Source organism: Crocodylus siamensis, chromosome 1, assembly GCF_052110815.1.
Source record: "Crocodylus siamensis isolate JL-2025a chromosome 1, ASM5211081v1, whole genome shotgun sequence".
NCBI lineage: Eukaryota > Metazoa > Chordata > Crocodylia > Crocodylidae > Crocodylus > Crocodylus siamensis.
Window position 1 is genome coordinate 211689227 of NC_143395.1, and position 22266 is coordinate 211711492.

The following is a 22266-nucleotide window of genomic DNA, read 5'->3' on the forward strand; positions in this document are numbered from 1 at the left end:
ATGAGTAAAAGTCAAAAAGTATGACCTCTGAGGCTTGTAAAAAAAAATGTTGCACAGCTTATTAAAACAACATTAAAAGATGACCTAGAACAAGTATTTTGGTATGTAGGCTGAGACGAGGTACATGGGAGTTTAGAATGCAGAACAGCCGTGATAATTAAAACGTAGCCAACCGAAACTTCTACTTGATCTATATTTCTCCTCTAGGGTTTTTGCCTTTGTTACAGCCTGCATATTGACCTTTAGGTTCCCACTACAGCGATCAGGTCAATCAGAAGCTAAAATAGGCTAGACATCTCAACAACACACAGGACTATTTATTTGCTTGCCACATCTGTCTGGTGTAACTTTTGGATGTAGCTGGATTGGCCAACTTCTTCTGCAAGAAGATGGGATCAGGAAGACATTAAATTATCCCTGATTAGTGAGGAGTTGCTACTTCTCCATTTTAATCCTTTGATTCCTTTTAATGTTTCAGTAATTTGGCTGGTGGACAGTGTACATACAATAGTTTTCTACCTCCATATGTTCCTGCCATAGTTTGCTGTTAATGAAGCAGGGGTCTCAGCAGGGGTGGGCAAAATATGGCCCGTTTGCTGGCTGTGGCCTACAGAGGGACTTTATCCAGTCTATGATGGGTCCCTTGGTCCTGCCTGGCCCAGGTGTGTCATCCAGCCCGAGCACATCCCACTGCCCCCAAATGCGCAGCGGGGCTGGGACAGCTCTGCATCTGGACTCCAGTTCTCAGCAGCCCAGGCAGCGGTGGCTCCTTCTGCCTGTCACTGCTGCTTGCCCCGGCCCTACCCCCAGTCCCATGGAGACTGGTAGGGACCCAGGCATGCCGCCCCACCTGCCCCACCCTGCACTTGCTCTGGACCTGTCCCAACTGGAATAGAGTAGCTCTGAACCAGCTGGGACCCATGCGCACAGCCCCAGCCCCTGTACACCCACTCTGGACCCACTCGCCTGTGAGGAGTGGCTTAGATAGCAGTAGCAGTAGGGCAGAAGCTGCTGCTGGGCATGAGTGAAAAGCAGCCGCTTCCCCCTTGCCGCTCCTGGGTCCTTGCTGCAGCCAGCTGGGCTGTCTTGCAGCTTCTCTCTGCCACTGCAGCACTGCCTCTGGGCCCTCCAGCGGGGCAACAGTGGCAGTGGAGAGGAGCTGCAGGGCAGCCTGGACACAGACTTCAGGGGAGTCACAGCAAAAAAGGCCTGGCAGTGCACAAGGAAGGTGGCTGATTTTCCCCTGTGCCTAGCAGTAGCTTTTGCCCAGCTGCTGCTGCTGTTCATTGTGGGCAGGCCAGTCTGAAACAGGCATGGGACAGGCCAGGCTCAGGGTCGGGGCTGTGTATGTGGGTCCTGGCTGTTCCAGAACTGGTCTGCTTTGGCTAGGGAAAGTCTGGAGCGGGCACAGAGTAGGCCAGGGCTGTGTGCTCAGCTGCTGCTAGACACTGGTGGCAGTGGTGGGGTGGAGCTGCAGGACATGCGGGCTCTGGGTTCTTGCAAGGAGGAAGAAGGTGCTGACCGTCCTGCAGCAGCTACCCAAAACTGCCTGTGTGGCCCGTGGGCCCAAGTAGTTGTCCACCCTTGACTTAGTGACTAGGGCTGTGTGAAGCTTCAGTCCCTGATTCGATTTGGTGAAGATTCGGCTTGATTCATCCAAATCTCCAAATCTGAATCAAATCAGAAGACCCTTTAATCTCTCTGAATAAATCAGAACCCTCCCAAATCAATTCAGAGAGATTTGAAGAGATTCATCAATTTGGACATAGGCACAACATTAAATGTTTTCTCTACATACCTCTAGGTAGCGGGCTCATGAATGCTGCGATGCTGGGGCAGATGGAGCATCCCACAGGAGTGCAGGGGGCTCTCCAGTGTGCTTGGCAGCAGACCCAGAAGTGGATAAGAAGCACTTCTGGTCCACTTCTGGGTTCACCACCGAGCATGCAGGGGGCCCTCCTGCACTCCTGGGGGACGCTCCGTGTGCCCCAGCATTGCAGCGTTCACAAGCTGCGCTGGTACCTTGAGGTATGTAGAAAAAACATTTAAAGTTGTGTCTATGTCCGCTATCACTGATTCTCCAAATCAGCATCGAATCATCAGATTTGGATGTTGCCAGGATTTTGCCAAATCGAATTGGGGACAGTGATCCAAATCAGCAAATGAAATAATTGTCCCCCATTTGGGCTGAATCCGAACCGAATAGGGCCCATTTCACAAACTCCTATTAGTGACCTTTACAGGATATTGGAAGAAATATGAATTAGGAAGATTTGTTTTATGAACTAAAACCTCCAACACCTAAAAAAATCCATTGCTTCTGTGTCATGTTTTCCAACTCTAGCCTGATAAACTCTGTTTTCAGCAACTCTTGGAGTATTTTTCAGTTGTGTACAATAGTAAAATCCTTTGGATTGGTCTAGTCTTTATCAGTCTTGTGTCTGATAGAAATGCGTTCTAGATCAAGGCATCAAACATATGGCCCACTATCCAAATCTCACCTGCAAGGAACCTGGCGAGCCAGGGAAATCAGAGGTGGGGAGAGAAGGGGGACCGCTTCAAAATTTGGGGCTATGGGGCTGTGTTGACACAGTGCTGTTTGCCTTGTCACTGTTATCCCACCACTGTCAAGTCTGGATCTGGCTTCCAAGGAGCATCACAGTCCAGATCCGGCACAGGGTGCAGGGTGAGTTTGATGCCCCTGTCCTAGGCTGTCTATAAACAAAATGAGAGGCTTGTGTGCATGACACTTCTAAAGTGGGCTAAATGCTTTTGCAGTGCTTTAATGGTGTCAGTGTTTGCATTCCTCGGCAAGGTATTGCGCATTAATTCCAGCTACTGCAGGAAATTCAGCGTAATGCATCTTAAATGACTTAGGGTGCCGCAAACTAAAACTCCTTCAGGGAGTTTTAGTTTGCTGCCCCTACAGCTGCGGAATGAAGCAGCAGGCTTCATGCAGCTCCTTGGCTGTGCAGGAAGCCCGTGCAGGCAGCTTGGCAGCAGCCCGGGAAAGCAGCTCCACCCAAGAAGTGTGGCAAGCCTGATCTTTTTTTTCCCCACACCCCAGAGCCTGACTGCCTGAGCTGCATGGGGGCCTGGTGCTTCCCTTTGTGGCCGCTGTGCCCCCTGAGACTGCCTGTGCTGGGTGCGTGCGGGTGGATGTTGCCGGGAGGGTGCTGCTGCTGCCACCATGGAGGGACGCACCAGCCCCCCACCCCCCCTCAGTCCAGAGACTGCTCCACCTGCCAGCAGCTCGCCATCCCCTCCCTGCTGGAGAGGCAGGTAAGTCAGCAGGGGGTGTGCACAACATGGGGATTTAATCAGCCCTAAATCGTTTTTTAAAACCCACTGCTTCAATTTAGGGCCCCCGTTTTGTCTACACACGCCCCTAGATAGTCTGGTAGAGCTATAAGGAAGTGGCCCTTTGGACACCTCTTATGACTATTCAGATTTAGCTGTGGTGTAACTTCAGGGTTAAACCAGATCTCATTCATCCAGAACTGTTAGGTGGCAGCCTTGATAGAGGCAGCCTTCAGTTAGGTTTTTCATCTTGACATTTTGAAGGTGAATACTTGCAGTTCATTATTTAGATGCCTTTTGAGTGCTCAGGCAAAGACTTGAAGTTCTTTCTGTTCTTGCAGTGTTGAAAATTAAGGTAGGAAATTCAGTAATTTTTTACTTCAAGAATCTCATTATGTTTGTCCCAGCATTAGTAAAGCCTCAGAGTACCTCATGGAGTTAGGAAGTATTATGATGCTGCTGCCTTCCTACTCCTCTTCTATTACTTTATTTGCAGATGAGAAAAACAAAGAGGTTTGATTTCTCAAGGGCAAAGTCAGTCTGTATCAGAGCCAGAACAGAATCTAAGAATCCTCACTGTTCTCCCCAAATACCTGTTCTCCCCACATCCCTAATATTCTCCCCACATACCTGCATATGACTCCAATCCAAGTTTTAACCCATGGGGCTACCTACTCTAACTGTATTCAGTGGGCCTTCATACAGATTTTAAAGAATATGTCTAGCTTAATCGAATCCATTTAACATGCTGAACAATTGTGAAACATGAAAACATAGTGACTTGGTTCTTTACCATATCTAAGCCAACACATAACTGATATGCTTTGCATTTATTGTATTTGTATGTGTTGTAAGAGTGTCTTCATTAATGAGGGCACTTTTTAGAAGACAGTGCAGGAAAGCACAGCAGAGAAGCCAGTCCTATTTGGTCCAGTGCTCTGTGCTGTTTAGTGAAACCTTCTTGTACAGGCAGTCCTCAACTTACAGCATTTTGAGTTACAACACTGTGCACTTACAGCATTTATAAATTGACATCCTGTTTTAACTTTATGACGTCAGTTTTGACTTTACAACGCTTGATCCAATGCCACGCCACGCCACGCCAGTGAACAAGTTTGCTGCATCTCTCATCTCCCTGGAGAAATCAAAAAGTCCAACCAAGAGCCTTTCAAAAAGTCCAGCAAAGTCACCTCAAATAAGTCCTTCTAAATCAATATGATTGCTATTTACAATATAAATACATTAATGTAGCTATATTACTCATCTATAATTGGTTGACTACAAAATTCTGGGGTATTTTTGGTGAAAATAAGGTATCAGGCCTTGGTTCAGGAACCAATCCCCTATTTATAACATTGCTTCTTATGAGAAAATTGGTTCCAAGGTGCAACGTTTTGACTTAAGACACGGTTTTCAGGAACCAATTGTGTCGTAAGTCCGAGGACTGCCTGTAGTTTCTTTTGGCTTCTTCCGCTGGCTGAAGGGGACTGGGGGAATCACTTAGGCCCCGACAGACATTAAAGTAAAGACATGATGTGATCTGATGCAGGACCCCAAAAATCATGCTTCCTGCCCTGCTACATGTGCATGGCAAGAGGGGCAATAGTGGGATCTGACATCAGATTCCATCATGCCGTATTGCCAGCACAAGGAGAGCCTTGGGGGCTCCCCCTACCCCAGCAAGTAAAAAGCTTGGCTCCCTGCACTCCTGTGGCTGGGAGCCCCAGTCAGCTGATTAACCATTCAGGTTTTCTGTTGAGACAAAGGTTCACGTTCTACATTACAACCGGAGCACTGGCATACTTTAGGTATAACCTTAGATGTCCACTTGTTGATATTAAAAAAAAGTAACCTAAGACTGTGTGTGCATGCTTGTGTGCATGTGTGTGTAAGACATTTATAGGAATAGAATGTGTGTTAGCCTAGTTAATCAGGAATAATAGCAGAGCAGCAGGAGATTTTGCATCCAGCCAGAAGATTTTTCATTTCTCACTTTGCACAAGTACAAATCAGTTAATCAAGTCTTTCCCCTCCTCTGTTCTAAGTGGGGATTTCCCTCTTCCTCATTACAGATATAGCTAATGAGAAGTTTTGATTCACAAACCTAAGGACTTGTAAAGAACAAATTAAAATAGGAGTTGGTTTGTTTATCTTTGGAGGAGGGACGGACTGGCTTGCAGGAACTGACCAAATTCTGAAATAGCAGCTAGTTCTCTTCAGGCACCCCCGTGGCATCTGCATCTCTTGCTGTTTCATAAACGTTTACCATATAGGCATCTCTGTTCTAGTGCACATAAACCAGTTTGAAAATGGCTGAGATAAACCAGTTTGAAAATGGTTTGAGATAAACCTGGTTGAATGCTGTTTCAGACTTAACTGATTTGGGTCAAACCGGTTTATGCAATATCTGTCCCAGACCCCTTCCTGGTTTAAGTTAAACCAGACTGCCCCAGCATCCCAGCATGCTTTCTGGGCGGGGCTCTCTGCTCCACAGCGGAACTGACCCTTCCCCTCTGCTCCCTGGCTGCAGCTCTGGCAGATACTTCAGGCATCAGCCTAGCTTCCCCCTGCTCTCTCCGCCCTTCCCCTCAGCACTCCCTGCTAAGCTGGGATTTCCCCCTCCCCTCTGCCTTATAAAGACACCAATCAGCATTAGCTAGCATACCACATGCTGGCTATGGTCCCTGCTGTGGGAGACCGGACAAAGTTAGACAGGACTGTGTCCTTTTTGGAGCAGTGTCGTGTAAACCTGTGGGCAGAACTGCATCGGACTCTTGATTCTGCCCATTTGTTTCCTTCTGGTGAAACTATATATTGTTTATTCTTCTAAACAAAACCTGAACTTTTTTGTGGAGTTTGTTATAAACCCATATTAAAAATAATGATCCCCTCAAGCTAATTCAGTGGCCAAATAATAGCATGGGCTAGATATTATGAATGATATAGAACTAAATTTCACTGACCATGAATAGTCAAGAAAGGTAGACTGAAAAGCAAATGGCTGCCTAATCTGAGAAGCTATCTTATTGGATGGAACTACTCAAGAAAGGCAGAAGATGTCTTGAGATGTCAAAAATGCCAAATTTCCATTGTTTTAGGGGTATAGGTTGTAGCCGTGTTGGTCTAAGGACATAGGCAAACAAGGTTCTGTGGGTATATCCGATATCCAATAAAAGATATCCAATATCTTTTATTAGACCAACAGATTTTCATTGTATTGTGCACACTATTTTTTAAGCTGTTTAATTTCTCCATAGAGAGATCCTCTTGGACATTTATCATCTAACTGTAATGCTGGGAATGTTTTACATTTTTTCTTTTTTTTGCTTATACATTCTCTCACACACAGCATTGTTTGGATAGAGGAAATTCCACAAATCCTGAGGTGAAATAAAATACAAAGGCACAATAAATACATATTTTCAATAATATCTGTGGTATGTGTAAGAGAGTTTTCACGGTTCCTCTTTATACTATAAAGAAGAGCCAAAGGACTAGCAAAAATTGGCCTCCCACAGAAGTCAGGTGTAAAAGTTAGAAAAAGTTGTACCAGAATAAGGGAGTCTCTGTTGGAGTTTGTATTTAATCCAGGTGTAACTTTATAATGTACAGGGGCTGCATCTGCATATATGTATGTTCACTCAATACAGTAGGAGAGACTGAGAGTTCTGCATCTTTGATACAGTTTCATTAACTCTTTAGTCTTAGTGGTGATCAGTGCAAGTTTGCTTAAACTGGTGGAACTCCAGATTACATACTTGAATAAAAACAATTTTCTATAAGAATATATATGAATTTCAGTTACCTTTTTCCTTAATATTTAAGGCTACATTATGCAAGTGGGATTTTTATTGCAAATCATTTAAAAATAACCATTAAAGTAATCTTAGAATGAAATGTACCAATATAACTCAGCACTGCATGTCTTACGCTCACTTGGCAGTTGTCATGGAGCAGGCGAAGCCCACAAATACACTGTTCTTAAAAAGGCTACTTCAGCAAAATGCTGGCATTGCTGGCGAGGCCTTTCCAAGCTTTCCAGCCTCTCTCTCTAACTTGTGGACTTACTTAGTGTGCTGGAGATTGAATGGGGACATTCTGAACTTGTGTCTGATGCTGATTTCAGAGTGTAAATTCAAGTTTCAAGCTACTGTGGAAATTTAGTATTTTCCCCTCTTTGCTTTCTTCCTTCAGGACTTTTTGAGTTAATCCCCTGAAAGAGTGAGAATTGGACTGAGAGTCTGCTACTGAACATCTGTTGCCACTGGAAAAAATATGACCTCAACCTTAGCACTCTATTTTCAGATTAAGACTACATTTTGTCTATAGACTGGGAACTCCATGCAAGCATCTTTAAAATAGAAATAAACCCAACACATAGCTCTGTACACATCACTGCTCTTTGAGTACTGTTGGAAACAGATGCATAAAGTAGATAATTGTTTTCATTCAGGATATGTGCAGAACTGAGATGTTTCTTTGCATAACAATTCAAAGGGTTAAAACATTTTGAATTGGTTTGTGTGTGTATGCTTCAGGGTGGACTATATCCAACTCAGCTTCTCTGCTGGTGCAAGTGCAAAACCTGTTTATTGGTGGTTTGGGCAGGGAAGGATGAATTTCCCTGTGTGGAGATAGTATTTTCTAATTCACCATTGGAAAGCAGCATAAGAGAGACTTGTGTTAGCCCTGGCTGTACCAGACCGATAGAGCATGCAGACTGCAGGCCAGCATTTTACTTCAGAGCAGAATATCCATTGTTCAACAATGAGATGTCACTAAAGCAATTTATTTATGACATACAAACAGAGAAATCCAGAAGGGGACCCCATGGCTAAGGTTTTTTTTTTTTCCATATTCCCTCCCACCTCTTCTGGGAGATAGATTTGTAAAAGCAGGTCAGACAGAGCTTAGGGCTATGTGGCTTGTTTCGAGGACAAACTTTGATTTTTATTTCCTTTCCTGTAACCAATACATTTTGAGGGGAATTATTCTTTAGCAGAAAATGAAATGATGTAATTAACTCTTTGCTTAACTCTTTCTTTGAAATTGTTTATCCTTGCTGTGCACTAATAGCCAACCCTTTGTTAGGACACCATCTCCATTAACTTCTTCCCTGTAAAAGATGCTCTGCAAGCTGTGATAATAAGCATGGAACAGTTATGAAATTAATTCACCTACCAGCACAACATGCTATCAATTAGAAATGACTTACAGCCTGATTACATCCAGCTGGTGAGAAATCAAGGACTGTTATTTATTTTGTACAGTGCCTAGCACAATTGACTGTTATCTGCTTGGCCTCCAGGTATCACTACAATATAAATGCTTGCTATAGCAAACAAAGTCCAGTCCATTGAATGGTGGTTCAGCCACATTTTGGCTCTTCTCTTTCCTCCCTCCCTCATTTTCACCCTATGGACCTCCATTACATCACTCTTTTTGGGACTGACAGAGGCTGGGCAGTGCTCACTCTGGTGTGTCTGACAAGTGTATTTGGATTACCTGCCAAAAAGACTCACCCTACCCTGGCTCATCCTCAAACCTGAGCATGTTGCTCCCAGTCCCTTTTGGCTCAAGGGTAGGAAAAGTAAGCTGGTGGTCCCGGCTCCAGGTGCTGCATGTTTGCTTTGTGAGGCAGGCATATTTTTACTGTTTGTGGCTATCTGAGTATCAGCTGGAATTTCGCAGTTGGGAGGGGACAGTTTGTGTTTGGCCACATTGACATATTGACAGCAGTCAGCTGCATGCGACAGCACTAGGGCAAGGAGCTCGTGCCTGCTGGTACCATATCAGCAGCCAAGTGCACCACTTCATGACTTTTGGGCAGAAGTAAAGCAAGGGTGAAGGCCATCCAGAGTGGATGTGGGAAGCAGATTCCCAACTGTAACTGCTCCCTCCCTCACTTCTTGGGGAAGAGGACTCAAATCTTCACACTGCTGCCTTCCTTCCACTGGCTGAGGAAGCATAACAAAGGTGCCTGGTTCTGCTGCTGCCACCTTCCCTGGGGGAGGGGAGACAAAATACTAGCGCATTCAGACTGCTTGCAGGGCTTGGGGAAGACTTAGCTGGTGTGTACCTTCAGGAGTTGGGTAAAAGGTGTGTTTACCTTATATGTATAAGGTGTTCAGCAGTTAAGGAGAGAAGGCTTTGCAGAGCAGGATATATGGCTATAAAGGATATAGGCAAGGTAGGATTTAGGTCAGACTTGCCATCAGACTTGTTTTGAACTTTAGGGCTAGAAACAGAAGCTACACACAAACCGGTATAGGTGACTGAAAACCAGTTCAAATCTGTAACACAACAGAAGTTCAGTGCACGTAAACTGTTTTCACAATGGCCAAAACTGGTTTTAAGATGAACCTAGATGGCTTGTAGTATCAGACTTAATTGATTTAAGTTGAATCGATTTATTGAACTTCTGTCCCAGATACCCTTCTGACTCAAGTTGACTCTCAGTCCACCAGCATCCCAAGATACTTTGCACCTCCCCTGCAAACCCCCACCCCACCTTCCAGGGTGGATGGGCTAGCTTTGGCCCAGGCTATTTGCTCCGGTGGAGCAAGGAGGCTTGCTCTAGTGCCCCCTGGCATCTGGCCTGGCTACTGCAAGCATGTGGCTGCATTTCCAGAATCAACAGCGAACATGTCTTCGCTTGCTTATCAATTCATTCTACACGGTTTAGACTAATCTGCAAAGACTGATCTTTGAATTGATTTGGCCTTGGGCTTTTTGACTGTCTGTACTTAGCCTATGGGCTCTCAACACTTACATGGACTAGGTCAGAATACCAACCCTTTTCTTTCCTACATCTCTCTTTTTTATGCTGCCAATTTGCTTTTTCTCACCTAGAATAGTAATAACTTTCATTTATTGTAATAATGTCCTGAAATATTAGTTGAACTTTTCCAGTTTCCTTTCAAAGTAAAGGATCAAGCCTTATGAGGATACCTCCATTGATCTGTTTGGGTTAGGGATGCTTGCATGAAGAAGACTAAGCGGGGTCAGGATCAGTCAGAGAGTCATGATCACCTCCCTAATGGACAGTAGGATGATCTCTTCAAAGCTCCCTAAGCAAATTGGTGCCCCAGCTCTCCTTGAAAATTTGTAGTGCCTGGGCCTACCTTGCAAGAAATCCCTTGCAGCTTCCACACTTGTGGTCTAAATCAGACCCCTACCTATTTTTTTTCATTTTAATTCAGAAAAATATTACTTTAATTGAATTGGTAAAATCTACAAAACATTGCCAATGACTGCTTTTTCAACATGCAGACAATTTCAGTGATCAGGCACCTTCAAGTATATGGAAGTACAAGAACAAAATCATTTTGTAATTTGTAACGATAAGCAAGAAAAGAGCAAATTATTAATGTTCAAAAATTCATAACAAATACGTATATTTTTCCCTAAACCCATTCTTTGCAAAAATGTGCTGTCATTTTAGTCTACATAACTAGATGCTAAATACTGTGAAGCCTTTCCTCTACTGATGAACTGTAAGGACAAATTAGCACCGCTTTCACAGCCAACAGCTACAACAGTAGCGTGTTCTCCAATTTTCTCACGTTAAAAATCCACCAGAAAATCTTCATTATTGGCCTACCACTTAGGTAGATTCTTTTAACAATTATTTGTTAGGAGTGATGAATTCTGAGGTAGAGATTTTATGGAAAGGGATGGCAGCCATTATGATTTTTGGCACAATGACAGACAGTCTCAAATTTTGGAAGCAAGTTACTAAATGAAGTCAGAAAGAAGAGAAGGTCAGGATGGTTGCATAGAAGCTGAGAAGTGAGCAGGTTAAATATCTTCAGCACGTGAGAATATTCAGAAAGTACATATTTTACTTGTATAGCCTGATGTAAGATATTCTATACCAGAGTTCAACAGCATAGTGTGCTAGAAGAGGGGGGCATGAATTAATAACAGGAACTGAACTGGTCAGTACTGGATATGTGAATGCCATATGAATTAGCCTCTCCGTTTACCCTTTTTTCCCTCAATGTAAAGTCATTGCAGTGTTCAACTGCTGTGTGCCAGGCTTCCATCACCACTGCCTGACATGTTCATCAGGTAACATGTTGGAGTCACAACTTTGTATCATGATGTCTTGTGACCTGAAGCATGCGTAGGAGCTCTTACGAGAAAGCTTCATATTACTATTAAACTCTTTCTGCCTTTAGGTTTTACAAGGAACCTGGGCAGTTGAAAAGAAAACACCTTACTGTATAGCCCCAAGCCCACCCACAGCTTCAATGCAGTTGTGCAGCTTCTTGTGGAAGGTCCGAACACATGTGCATCTTTGAGTGGTCTTTATTTAAAAGTGACCTTTGTGAGATGCTGTGAAATGCTGTTTTGCAGGTTTATTGTCAGGCAAAAGCTTATTTTCTGAAACTGCAAATGGTCCATGCAAATAATATAATTGCTAATCCCACACGTGCACAACTACATGTGTATTTGCACCCCCCCATTCACTTATGTTTTGCTTACCATTTGGACTGTAACATTATTTTCTAGGGTGTACTTTCTACTAACAAATCAATATATACTTTGTGATTCTTTACTGTGTTTCAGTTAGTGCATACTGTATTGTACATACTGCAGCATTTTTACTTATTTTCCTGTTTCTTTCCAACATTGATAATGTGAAATGAAGCTTTATGCATCAGTTGAATTTCTGAGAATTCATCCATACTCATACTAAGTTCATTAACCCAAAGAAACCTTCATGCTAAGAGCAAATAGACTATGAGTCTAGTAAAAGAACCAAACCTGGTGCATTAAACAAACTAGCCTTGATCTCTTTGTGCGAGTGATGATGTTATTAAAATTAAACAAGCTTACCTCAGTGCGGGGAACTTGTCTTCGTTGTATCCTAGGAAGTTGTCGCCCTCTCATTCACTCTAAAGGGATATATCCACTCAAGCAAAGAAAATTGTCTTGGAATAAGGAAATGGATTCCTCTTCAGAGCTCTCAATTCATTTGTAGCAAGCTAAAAAACCTAATCCCACTAGGAATTCTGAACAGTTTTTCCTCTCTTTTCTGTGCGCTGAGAAACATCAGCAAATTCGACCTGGAGACCTGAGACAGTGCTGCAAGGGAGAGACAGTCAGGGGACCCCTGGCACTGAGTTGGACCAAACTAAATATAACCCAGCCCACTTTCAGTGCAGTCCTCCATACTCTGAAGGCAGATGACCTTGTCAGAAAACTGACCTCACAGACTGTCACTCTCTACAGAGAAGACTTGAGGGATTGAGGACTTGAGGGGCTGCAATTTAATTGGCACAAAAAAAGCAAGCAGCCATCTGCTTGCAGCAGACAACTATAGGTAAGTGCAGTATTTTTCTGGAAAATGCAGTCTAGAAAAAGAGAGAGTGCTCTGTATTTGACTAGTCATTTCAAACATATACTCTGCATGCATGCTTGGGGCAGGGGTGCACAGATGGATTATTGCTTTGAATCAATTTGTCCCTTCTAACCTCCTGAAGTGGGTTAAAACATCTGAGTAGAAGGGGCATGACCTTTCCCTTGTTAAAAGCAGTGACATCAGGCTGTATGGTTAGTGTTTAGGCAGTATTCTTAGTAAAGAATTTATAATACTTTAACATATAATACAGGTTTCCCTCGTTTTATGTGGTGTCTGTATGTGCAAATTCGTTCTTATGCAATGACCCCTTTTATACCAAAAGTTCATTATATACAAGGTAAATGCGATCGGTGTGATGGAAGCCTGAAGTCAGCTGCTTTGTACAGTGCATTGTGGGAGTAATAGGTGATGCGTAGGGAGGACATGGTGGGGGGGGCAGGACACATGCCTCCCTTGACAGGGCCACTGCCACCAGTGATGGCACCTGCAGGAGCTCACCAGCTCCAGCCCCAATGCCAATGCCTGCTGGAGCTCGCCAGCTCTGCTCCTGCTGCTGACACAGGCGGCAGTGTCTGTGAGTGCCACCCCAGACTCGGGGGGCACCAGTTGCCCATGGTGGGAGTAACGTGTACCAAATTTTGGTTTCCTGTGTGGATCTGTGCTCCTTACTTGTTGTCTGTTTCTATAGTTGCTATCCCAGTTATGGCTTATAAGTGTCCCACTAGCTTACCTCCTACCCCTCTCCCTGGTCCATCAGTGAAGTGCAAGAGAACTTCACTAACACTGGAGACAAAGCTGGAGATTTTGAACTGTGCAGAAGCTGGTGAGGGGCCATAAATGTGTTAGAAATGGGTCTGTGGGTCAGTATAGTCGAGGTCTTGGAACATATCCATATTTGTTACACTGTAAAGTGGGTTCCCTTTATGTGAATTTGAGTTATGTGCTATTTTCCAGGAACACATGTACAGCATAAAGTGAGGAAGAATTGTATATTAACATTTATAAATATATTTCCTTTCCTTCTCTTTCCCTTGTTGCTGGCTTTCCTCTGATTGTGGGAAAAATTTAGGGTAAACCATGAATTGTATGAGTAGAGCTTTACAAATTTAGAAATCTTGGGTGGGGAGTGTAAGTATCAATATCTGAGGCCAGTTAACAAGGAAATAATCAGTATATGCAAAATAGCTGTTAGGAGGGAAATGGGAGGTGTAGAAATAGGACTTTTGCAGCCTTTGGAGGGAGCCAATGCTTTTAAAAAGATATACAAGTTTATAATCCAGTGAATTTGCCATTGACCTAAAATGGCAGCAAGTCTGTTCTCAACCTGAAGCAGAGTTAATTTGGTGCACATATAACTTAATGCTATATAATCCCATGATGTCACAAATGATTTATATGAAAACACATCATTATAGACATATTTTCCATTAAAGGGTGGAGTAAACAAGATTATTTCCAATATCATTCTCTATCTCAGCATGATTGTTGTTGCCACATACAAGTTGGCTCCCACATAATGAATATTATACATGTACACACATTGTTCTTTCTCTTAACCTCAGGAAGGGTTGTAGACATGAATAATGGTATAGCCATGAATACCTGAAAAATAAAAAGGGCTGGATAACAACATAGGTAAGTTTAAAAAAAAAAAAAGAAAAAAGAAAAATTAAACAAGAAAAAAGGCAATACTGTATCCATGAGTTATGCAAGTGTCAAAGATACCGCAAGCACCCAAAACCATTGTAAAGTAAAGGGAGTATTGTGACAACCTTATGCTGGCTCCTGAAGACTGAGGTGCTAGGAGGCTGAGTGACTTCAAAAAAAGGAAAAAAAGAAAAAAAGAATGAATTGTGCTACAAGACAGCTGCTGATTTTGTTTGAGGCCTGCAGGTCGACTCCCAGGGGCATACCCAGACCAGCGCTTACATGCCTCTTTCAGCATCCCAAACCAGTTTGAGATTCTGCAAGAGGCACACTGAGAACAAAAAAAAGTTCCCCCGCAATGCATATTTGCAGTACAGGCTCAAAATTTGATACCTGGATATTCTTAGCATGCTAAGGCAAGTGAAAGTGCAGCAAGAATCCAGCATGACCGGGACCCGGGCACTTTCAGGGGTAAGTTGGGACTGGGGGGGCAGAGATTATGGTTGGGGGGGTTCGGTGTGGGTTGGGGGCTGAGCCGCTTGTCGTGGGTGCAGCCCACCTTGGCACCGCACAAGGCTATGCACCGTTCTGTGGCCCTAGGCCACTCAGGTTGTCACCCAGTGATCGGCGCTGCTCATGGGGACTGTGAATCATGCTGGGCCAGGTCCTGCCTCCATGGAATCAGCCCAGCCTGATGGCACATGGGGCCTGTGGAGGCAGGACCCGGCCCAGCATGACACTTGGTGACAGCCCAAGTGACCTGGGGCTGCAGAAAGGTGCATAGCCCCATGTAGCACCATGCCGAGCTGTGCTGCACACATGCTGAGCGGCATAGTCGGTGCCGGCTCTGAGGCAGTTGGGGCTGCACCATGCCTCGGGGGGGCTCTGACAGCAGTGGGCCCTGAGTGCCCCATGGCGGCTGCTGCTGCAGGAGTGAGCTGAAGGCCCTGTTGGAGAGGGCTGGGGCCCTGCAGGGAGGCTATGGCCCTGCGGGGGGAACTCTGGGCCTTGCAAAGGGGGGTTGGGGCTGCTTCAGCAGTCCAGATGGCACAAGGGGTTAGTGTCCCCAGATACCAATTAGCCAGGCCCCAGAATCTCCTGTCTATTTGTATCATCCAAGTACCATGGGCCCTAAGGGCCACCCGGCTAACTAGTAGCCCTACTGTATGGGGCTAATAGATGGGACACAACAAAACTCTTGGAACAACAAAGGCAAAAAAACAGGACAGGAGTGACTTGAGGTTTAAGGGTCCAAATGTGAAAATGAGTGCTGAGGGGGATACCGAGCAGAGCCCTCCTGGCCAAGCCCACTGGTCCTCAGAGATGGGCCTCAGAGCTGGTAGACACCAGCCAGTGAGAGGAATGTGGCCTTACAGTCCCCGGGCACTTCCCGGTCAGAACCTCCTTCCTGGTCATGTACAGGACTCACTTAGCCAGGGCCAGGAGGAGGTTGACCAGGAGGTCCCAAGACTTGGTGGTGCCATGGATGGGGTGTCCAAAATAAAAGGGTGGGGGGTAAAGTTCATCCTGAACTTCAGGATGAGGTTCCAGAGGTGGAGGTGGAGGTACTGCAGCCTGGCGCACTTGAGTGTCATGTATGCCAGGGTGTCCCTCTGCTTCCAGAAGGGGCAGGAGACCGGGGTGTTGGTAAAGCTCACCACATACACACCCATGGCAATGGCTCCATGGAGAAAGTGGCTCATGGGATGAGAGTGGAGTACAGGCTCAGCCACTGGGGCGCCCCAGCTATGCCCTCACTGTGCAAGTCCCACTACTTGGTGTCTGGGCAGGATGCAAGGGAGGCATGGTGGATTGTGTGGTGCATGAACATGTAGAGGTGGTGGCAATGAATGGTGGAAAAACAGACTGGTATGGTGTCCTTGAGCCAGCTCAGGTGGTGGAGTGGGGAGTACTGTGAAGCCGGGCAAGGCACCGGTCCCATGACAAACTCTGGCAGGCTGGAGGATATGGTGGGGGGGCAGGGACCACCATCGCACAGGAACTGGTTGACAAAGGCAAGGGAATCAGGAGATAAGGCAGATTTCACTCCCTGGACTAGGCGCCCCAGAAGTTTCTGAGAGCAAGTAGCCCTGAGCTGCTTTCTAGGGCAGCTTTTTATACTGCTGGGGCTGGCACAGGTGCTGCCCCCCAGGCTATAACTCCCCTTGGCTGCAGATGTGGGAGGAGCTGGGCAGGGTTATTTTGCTCCAAGTGGCACAACTTGCTCCACACCAAAGTGCAAGTCTGGGCATGTGCGCTGAGGCAAAAAGCCTCTGCTCAGATTTGTGCCACTTCTGTTTGAGCTGCTGCAAATGCATGTGCCTGCAAATGTGGACGCGCCCCAGATGTCTGTGCAATGTCATGGTAGCATGTTTTCTCATTTGGATGTCAAATGTCAGGACAACCACAGGAGGAAAAAACACTGTTATTTCACTTATGGAATGAATTAGCATAATTTTTGATTGCTGGGACTACATTCCTGTGGCATTCTGAACATGTTTTTATTAAAAAGGCCTTTGTTTGTTGCGTGCCTTTTTCAGTTCCTTTACCTATTGTGATACAGGCTGATCAGCAGGGAATAGTACGAGTCTCTGAGATTAGATCACCCATATCTGTAGAAAGGTATCCCCCCAGATCAGGCCTAAAGGGTGGTGGTAGGGCTTGCAAGAGAAGTTTGCATCATCATTCAGTCTCCAGATTTGTAATTTTTAATCAATAGTGAAATCAAGTTCCCCTCTTCCCTATCTTTCCTAATACCAACTTTTCTTACATACTACATACTCCCAAGTAAGAGATTCACCTTGTTTTCTGGGAAGATGTTTGCAGAGTTATGGTTGCATAGAACAAGGACAGAGCCTAACATTCAGCAAACTTCACCCTCCCTTTCCTGTTTAATCAAAAGCTGAAACCCTAGCTGCTACTGAAGACTGATCTCCATGGATGGATCTACATTTTTTGAGAAGAGCTAAAAATTCTGAAGAACTGTGATATAGGAGAAGAGAGACCAAGAGTAGCTAACAGACAGAAAAAATGTCAGAAGAAAGGTTATCTTGATTAATAGAACATCAAGACCAAGAGAGAAAAAAATTAACGCCAGTGGAGTAAACAACAACAAGCCATTTAGTGAGTTGACTCCCTCAGCTGCCTGAATAGAAATGTCACTGATGCTGTGAGCAGGAATCAAAATATGATGCTTCTATTCCAGGCAGAAAAGCAGCTTCCTTGCTTAAGACATGCACGCTGATTTTGGAGGACTGATTTTTAGGGAAGGGGTATATGCAGTATGAGAGTAGACATCATGCATTATAAAGTATGCAGGGGGGAGAGGGTTGTGGTTTCAAGTTGTTAGTCTGTATTTCTTCATTCACAGATGAGAATGGAAAGGAAAGGTCCCTTAAGTGAATCTGTTCGTTGTATAGCTTAGTGATGGTGTCCCTTTCTGCAGATGTATTCTGGATGTATTCAGATGTATTCTTGTATAAGGAAACTGTGATTCATAATAAGTTTTGGAGGTTCCAGGGCCTCATAGTGTGAGACAAGCGCATGAAAAACAGAGTTAAACATTTAGGGTACTTGCACATGTGACAAAAATTGGCCATTTTTGCAGTTTTATTGTGTCATGCTGTACGTGTGGGGGGGTTTACAATTTAAATGAGTTTGCTACATTGCAAACTATACCACATCCGACTGTAATTTAAATTGCAACAAAGCGATTTGTAACATTGCAGCCTCAGTTTGCACACACCCCCACCGAGAGGAGGGCTGAAGGCACCCTGGCCATGGGAGAGGCAGGCAGGCTTCATGGGGGGAAAAAAAGGATCAGGCCCCTTGCCGTGTTTTTTTTTCCCCCTCAGTGGAGCCTGCCTGTGCAAGCTGCCACCAAGCCCCTGAGCTGCAGGGAGGCCCAGTCCTTCCCTCCATGGTGGTGGCGCCCCCCCCCCCCGGGGTGCTAGCTGCACAGGTGCTGATGCCCCAGCTCACAGGTAGCACCTGCCAGATCCAACTCTTCCCTGAGCCCACATGGGGAAAGCAGCAAGGGGACTGATCCTTTTTTTTTTTTTTCTGTGGAACCTGCCCGGCTCTCCTGCAGCCAAGGGGAGTGAGCTGCCAGTGGGCCCTGAGCTGTGGGCCCTGACCTTCCCTCCATGGTGGTGGCGTACCCCAGGTGGCACCCACCCACTAGCAGCCCATCCAGGCAGCCCTGGGGCGTATTGATGCTGCAGAAGGAAGGACTGGGGCCTCCCACAGCTCAGGAGTTGCTCAATCTAACAGCAGCTTACCCCTTGGCCACAGGAGATAGGGACAGGCTTCATGGAAAAAAAAAGGTGGGGGGGTCAGGCTCCTCACTGTAACAGTGATGGAAGCCCCTAAATTGAAACAGTGGGTTTTTAATCACCACAATAAAAAAAAAAATCCACCATATCAATTTAGGGGATCAAATCCCTGTTATATGTACAAGCAGTTTTACTCACTCTGTCTCTCCCCAGATATTTTACCTCGGCAGTTTACTTTCTTAATGGACCCATTTCTAATAAGTCTTTTGCAGTGAATCAAATGGACTTGTATAAATTACCCGTTGTTGTCATTTTCCGTTCTTAGAGTCTGTCTACCTGTTTGTCTATATGCAGACTGTGAGTTTCTTGGAGCATTGGAAAATTTGGCTTTCAATTATGGGGATACTAACAATATGTCAGGAGCAATGTCCTATATGAATGCACTGTGAAAATTGCTAAATAAATGGGATATAGGGATGTTCTTTAATATTTCTGTTAAAAAGGATTTGAAAGTAGAGAGTGCTGTTGCTTTTCAAATAGAACAGCTATCATTGTTGCCTGGTATGCCAGGAAGACCCAAACCTCACGGGGCAAAGAGAAAAGGAAATCAGAGGGAAGATAGTAGTTCTTAAAATGGGATGCATCACTATTTAGTTAATCAGCAATGACCCTAATATCTTTTAAGTCCATTTCCTCATATGTTTTCTTATCATGCCTGCAACTGGAAAGCCTCTGAGGGAGACAGGACCCTCCTAGGCATCTGTGTCCAACCCTTCCCAAGCTCAGGACCTTTACCCAAGAGCATTTCCAAGGCCTGTCTCTCTCTGGAGCTATTTTCCCCATAACAGTCAAACTTTCTAGCTTTCTTATGTCTCCTGGAATGAACTGAGTGTATTTCCTATAGGTGCCAGGCTCCTTCTGCTCCCAGCAGCCTCTGGTTACATTAATACTTTAGCTGGAACTACCTGTTTGGTGTGCTCTCCCTTTCCCTTCCTATATGACAGTTCACTCTGCTGTTGATAGCTATCAATTGATTTATCTTTTGAGTACAACCCAAGTCCTGGACACATGTGGCTCATGGCACTTTACATTAAGATCAGAAATGTTAATGTCAATATCTTAGCTGTTTTTCTAGTTGGGTGACTTTATTCTAAATCTATTAATTCCTTCATTTTTTTTTCAGCTAGATGCGGTAAGCCCCTTGCTGCTCTAAATTATTGCATAGTGGTGCAAGGTTAAATCCAACATTGGCAATAATTCTGAGAGGTTTGTGAGGTGATTATTGTATATACAAGAAACATTTTGGCATCCATCAAGCTGAAAAACCCTGCATATGTATGAAATACTTTAATAGGCATCCAGAACACTTGTCAACAGCTGCAATCCTCATTTTCCATGTTAGCTTTTTTTGAAGCCTAACTTTATGGAAACATTTTAAAACTTCACCAGGATGCCAAAAGAGACTGGGTAAAAAAAAGCCCAAAAAATTAATTTTGGAAAAATTGATAAGCAGTTGTACCTAGGAATTTACAAGGGGAAAGGTACTGCCTGAGCTTTCACTTAGAGTTACTGATTCAACCTTGCCATGGCATGTGAAAAATGCTATTTACATATTGTTTTGAACTACAAATATATCTTCAGGTGCTAATTATTCTAGTGGCATGTTTGTCATGGGGGAGCTCTGCTGAATGGGAAATAATAGAATGGGCCATCAAAATCATAGCTCGATACCTAAGATTTTAAGAGATTTAACTTCCTAAAAGCCTGTTTTTCCCTCTATGAAGAAGGAGGTCCAACTTACCCTCCTTATTTCAGAAGGTAAAATTATATTATGTGAGTACAGTGACCATACATCCCAGTTTGGTTGGAACAGTCCTGGATTTCATAGGCCCTCCTGAAGTCTTAGCTGGTTGGCTAAAACTGATGCAAAAGTCCAGGACTGGTGGCACCACCCTACCTGCATGTGCTTTGCCTGGGTCCTCCTGAGTAGTGGCTAGAGGCTATGGGGGTGCTAAGACACTGCACCTCCTGCCTGGAGGGAGATTGACTGGGGATAGACCGGAGAAGGGTGGGCCAGGGGATGGAGGCTAGCAGAGACCAGGGGCCTCTCCCAGCTGGTTACAGCCCCTGCCCACAGGGATGGAGCCTAGCCACAGTCCTCCATGCTGTCCTACCCTGCCCTGCCCTCAGGGCTCCTGGGAGCTGCAGAGTTGTGGGGAGGATGTGTGTATGTGCACGCATACACATGGTGCCCCCCATCCTGGATGTATTTACCCTGTCCCAGATTTCCTTCAAAATAATATGGTCACCCTATATGAGGCTATTTGATTACAGGACAAGAAAGTCATTCTGGTTAGAAAAAGGGTAATGTTTATCAATAAGCACTTGTTTCTTTGTCTTGTTTTTTGGTTTTGGTTTTGGTTTTTTTGGGGGAGGGAGGGTTTGTATATTTTCCCCTTATCTGCAAAGAGATCTCACAAGGCAATATTTTTTTTTCACAAAAAGGTTAAATACAAGTTTCCCTTGCTGTATGCTGTACATGTGTTCCTGAAAAACGATGCATAACTTAAATTTGTGTAAGGGAACCCTCTTTACAATGTAACAAATAGGGATATGTTCCAAGATCTCAACTGTACTGACCCCCAGATCCATTTCTACCACTTTTACAAGACAGTTTTGGTACTTGCCAACAGCAGACAGTATACACAAGCACAGGGCACTATCATAATAGGGATGGCAACTACAGAAACATGTGTCAGTCAACAAGCAAGGAGCACAAATCCACACAGAAGACTATTTTGGTGTACATCATTCCCACAGTGCACTACACAAAGCAGCTGACTGCAGGCTTCCACCCCACTGATCACGTAAGAGTGAATTTACCTTGCATATAATGACCTTTTGGTATAAAATGAGTCATTGCATAAGAGTGAATTTGCATGTACAAAACCCGCAGAAAGCATGGGAAACCTGTACTTAACAGGCTGAAGTGAAATTAGGCTGCACTAAAAAATGAGCCAAACAGAGCACTGTAGCATATGTGGATGTAACTTCAAACATATGCAAGTATTACTTAAGTGGTGCTTATGTAAACTCTTCACATTTCAGGGTACCCAATAAGTTTTCACTGTGGCTTGATCCCCCACCCAGAAATCTGGGCTCACTGAATTTGGCTGCAGTGTTTCACATAAACAAACCCCCCTCCTTGCAAATAGTGTAAACACAGAAGACAGATTTATTACAGAAAACAAAGGCAAGGAAACAAAGAGAAACACCAAATGCAATTTTAAACACTACCAACTACAAAGTACAGAGTCTAGTTTGCATCCCACTTGGGGATACTCCACCCATTCCCAGGCAGTCTGAGACATGGGGGCTCACCCAAGGGTTAGTTCTGGGGGGCCTGCACCCCTATACCTGCTTCATAGCAGGAGAGTCCTATAAAGCTGCTCCATGGGTTTTACTGCATCTCAGGAAACTGCTAGTGAGCATGCTCCTTGGGAAGTTGTAGAGCATCAAGCTCCACTTCCATGTGGTAGCTTTTGGGGGTGACCACACCGCAAAATTCCTAGTCCCAAATCCCCCAGCTCCAGCTGGGGCAAAAACTGCAAAAGAACTCAAGAACAAGGGAACCAGGCCTACCCTGGTTCCTGGGCCCAAACTGCAGATAGGCTC

General features: G+C 44.7%; 2 protein-coding genes across 6 annotated transcripts in view; one reads left to right on the forward strand and one right to left on the reverse strand.

The window, feature by feature from the left end:
- FILIP1L (filamin A interacting protein 1 like) overlaps window positions 1–12370 on the reverse strand; it is a 324599-nt gene extending 312229 nt beyond the window's left edge. Inside the window, exon 1 of the mRNA XM_090055805.1 lies at window positions 12145–12370. The gene's annotated coding sequence lies outside the window, so the exon portion shown is untranslated. The remainder of the gene's footprint in view (window positions 1–12144) is intronic.
- Window positions 1–22266, forward strand: part of CMSS1 (cms1 ribosomal small subunit homolog) — a 383380-nt gene that overhangs the window by 315004 nt on the left and 46110 nt on the right. The window contains exon 1 of one of the 5 annotated variants that reach the window (XM_090055872.1): window positions 12492–12631. The exons of the other annotated variants lie outside the window; for them this stretch is intronic. The gene's annotated coding sequence lies outside the window, so the exon portion shown is untranslated. Of the gene's footprint in view, window positions 1–12491; window positions 12632–22266 lie in introns of those variants that run through there. 5 annotated transcript variants of the gene reach the window in all.